This window comes from Malus sylvestris, chromosome 16 (genome assembly GCF_916048215.2).
Source record: "Malus sylvestris chromosome 16, drMalSylv7.2, whole genome shotgun sequence".
Lineage (NCBI taxonomy): Eukaryota > Viridiplantae > Streptophyta > Magnoliopsida > Rosales > Rosaceae > Malus > Malus sylvestris.
Window position 1 is genome coordinate 11,298,203 of NC_062275.1, and position 3,425 is coordinate 11,301,627.

The following is a 3,425-nucleotide window of genomic DNA, read 5'->3' on the forward strand; positions in this document are numbered from 1 at the left end:
CTTCAAGATGCCCGCATTCCCAACATTCACAGGTGAGGACAGCAGTGTGTCTTCCAGAGATCACATTTTCAAGTTCTCTAATCATTGTGTGGCATATGAGGACAACCCAAACTACAAGTTAAGGTTGTTTGGAAATTCGTTGGTAGGGCTTGCATCCCAGTGGTATTCTCTATTACCCCCTAACTCTATTGCCAACTAGGGGAAAATGGAGATGGCTTTCCATGAACAATTTTACAGAATAGAACCAGAAATGACTATTAATGATATGGTTGAAGTCAAACAATACGAGCATGAGTCCACAGAAGATTTCATGATGAGGTTCAGGAAGACAAGGATGAGGTGCCAATTCCCTGTTAACCAAGCTCAGCTCATATCAATTACTCAAAGGGCTCTGAAATTACCTTTGAGGAAAAGATTTTATGATACACAATTTAATGAGCTACAGGAAGTAGTCATTGCTGCCACAAGATATGAGAAGCTATTGCTAGAAGAACAACAAGTGAAGCATACGTCCAAAACTCATCCATTCTACAAAAACAAAGCTACAATTCATCATGTGGAGGTAGGAAAAATTGGGCCAGAGCAGGAGGACGATCATGATAGAGAGGAAATCGAGGTGTGTGCTGCTGAGATGACTACACCCTTCAAACCATTGACTGTAAAAGGATTAGTTCAGCCCATCAAGGACCAGAAGATTGTGATGAACGATGGAGGCTTTGTTCCGATGAAGCCTCCTAAATACCAGAGCTATTCGTTCGATCTGGCGAAAGCACCTGAGATTTATGAAGAACTGGTGCGGGCAAGGGTGATTGTGCCCGATAGTACGAAAAAGATGCCCAAACCAGAAGAACTGAGGGGAAAGAAGTATTGCAAGTTGTTACTTGACAAGCCACAAGATAGTATGATGGTTGATACCAATCCTTTCCCGGAAGCTCCTATCAACGCGATTCGTCTGGTTTAGATGGAGGAGCCAGTGTCATCAGTTGGTACGAAAAAAGGGAAAGATGGATCTCAGGTCGTCACCACACCCTCGCTCAAATAAGGGAGAAGGTAGAAAATGGGGCAAAGAGTTGCCCGAAGAAAAAAAAAAGTTTAGGCAAGGACCAGAAGCAAAGCAAGCAAAAGACAAGTACATGTTCATTCTACTAAGAGAGGGGTTACAGGTGATCCTAGTATAATAATTTTACATCTTCACTCAGGGTGATTATTCGGGAGTGATATGTCTGCATGATTGTAAAAATCCTACTAGGTTCGGCCAGGACAGTGTGGCTGTTTGCAAGCTGAGATCTAGAATGCTCCAATTCCGAGTTTGTCTTCTTCACTTCTTCGATTTGATTTTCAAAGGTGTTAAGAAGAGTTGCTTGCTCAGCCTTGAGAACAACCAGTTGTTCCTCTAGGTTTTGGATTTCAGCGGTCACCACTCCAATTCTTTCTTTTGTTAATAAACCATCATTCATCAACTTGTCTACCTGAGCAGATGTACTTGATTCCTTCTCCTGGAAACATCTTACACAATTGGCTTGTCTTTCTGCTCTCTTATGTTGGTCTCGAAGAGCCCTCAGATTTTCAAAGAAAGAGAGGAAGGAATCATGTTGGGTTTTTAACAGTTGGCCGACTTTAAAAAGCTGACTCGTAACCTTTTCCAGATCATAAAGGGCCTTAAGGCTAAATGAAGCGGAGAAATCCTTCCTTGCCCATTCTTGGAAAACTCGCTTCTGCTCTGGAAAACCTGAAGGTGAAGAATGCTTCGAAGATTTCAGCCTTGTCTCGAGCTGCTCGAATTTTTCAAACAGTTCGGGCAACTTAGCAGTTTTTGAAGCTAGAGAAGCAGGAGGGGGACTTCGTACTCCACTTTCCTCTAATGAAGTAGCACCTACTGAGGGGGCAGTTTTTAGCTCTCCAGCCTTCTCCATTCCAGGATGAACAATCCCGGCTCTTCCAATAGTTAAATGAGGTCGGGGGAGCTTTGGTTTACGAACCAAGCGAGGAGGAGAAGTTTCTTTAAGAACTTGTTGTAAAGATCAAAAGAAGATCAGATTGTTAAATATACAGTTTAAAATGAAGGGAAGTTTGGGGAGGAAGAAATATACCTGACTAAGCCTTGGAGTCTCACAAGGAAGAGTACCAATTCTTGATTGAAGAGGAGACTCCTTACCACTGACGGGGGAAGAAGAAACAGCGCCTGAACCTTCACCAATACCCTGGAAGTGTCCAGGAAGGGCATCAATGGTTAGTAAGCAGATGGTAAGAGTAGAACAGGAAGGAAATATCTCCTTACCAAAGTTCGACCCTGAGGAGATGAAGGAAGTTCATCAAGAGTAATTGTCAGGCAGGCAAACACCTGCAAAGTAGTTGCTTCTGACGTCACAGGAATCTCAGGAACTATGGGTTCGTCATTTGTTATTATTGCCACTGATGGATTTTGTATTGAAGAGGGCCGAGGAAGAGGTAAATAGAAGTTAATATCAAAAAAATGTACGAGAAATCACTGTGAGGATGGTTACTCACCAAATTACTTTCCTCATCTACGAAGTGCAACATTATCCCCGTGGATGGATCAAATTGAGAAGATGGAGTTGCCTCCAGGACAGAAGGAGAAATCAAAGGAGAACCTTGACTAGGCAGGGAGGCAGATACCCCGACCTGGATGAAGTCAGAAGAAAGAAAAGATCAAGCATTACCCCCAGAAATCATAAAGTTACCTAAGGTTTGAGAAAGAGAGTATACCTTCGAAGGATCAACCCGGGGGGGGGGGGGAGAAGTTTGTCTCTTGAGTAAGTGGTGAGGAGATCTCGGGCGGATGGAGCTTTTCGTTTCTTGCAGCCTGACTCAAGTAAACCATGCTCAGGGTTTTTGTGAAAAACAAGAAAGATTATGCAGACATACAAGTAGATTATACCTCAAGTTCTTTAAGGGTTAGGTTTCTCAATTCTTTAGCCTCTTTATACATTGCAGCTCCTAAGGGTTCATCCTTAGAGGCGATGGTTGGTTTCTTGGATGCTTGAGGTCTTGTGTTCAAACATAGGTAACTAGATAAAGAAGAAAGGTAGTAGCCTAACAAGAAGGAACACGACTCACTTGAAGATTTTTGCTTCTTTCTGCCCGCCTCAACAACTGGAGCAGGTGGGTCTGAAGACTTGATAGTTTGGACGGTTCTGGTTCTCTTACTCTTTCTAGTAGGGGTAGGAATTCGTCGTTTAGTCTTGGGTGGCGATGCAGGATCAGAATCTGAGTTCTCAATTATAACTACTTTCTTTCGCTTAGACACTTGGATGGTGGCTTCAGGCGCTTCTTTTTCAGCTCCTGAATCTTCTGAAATGTCCCCACTTTCACAAGCTTCTTGCCTTTCAGCCTCTACCGCAGCTCCACGAAGAACTGCTGCATCAGCTGAGTCATCATCGGATTCGGTAGGTACTGATTCAACA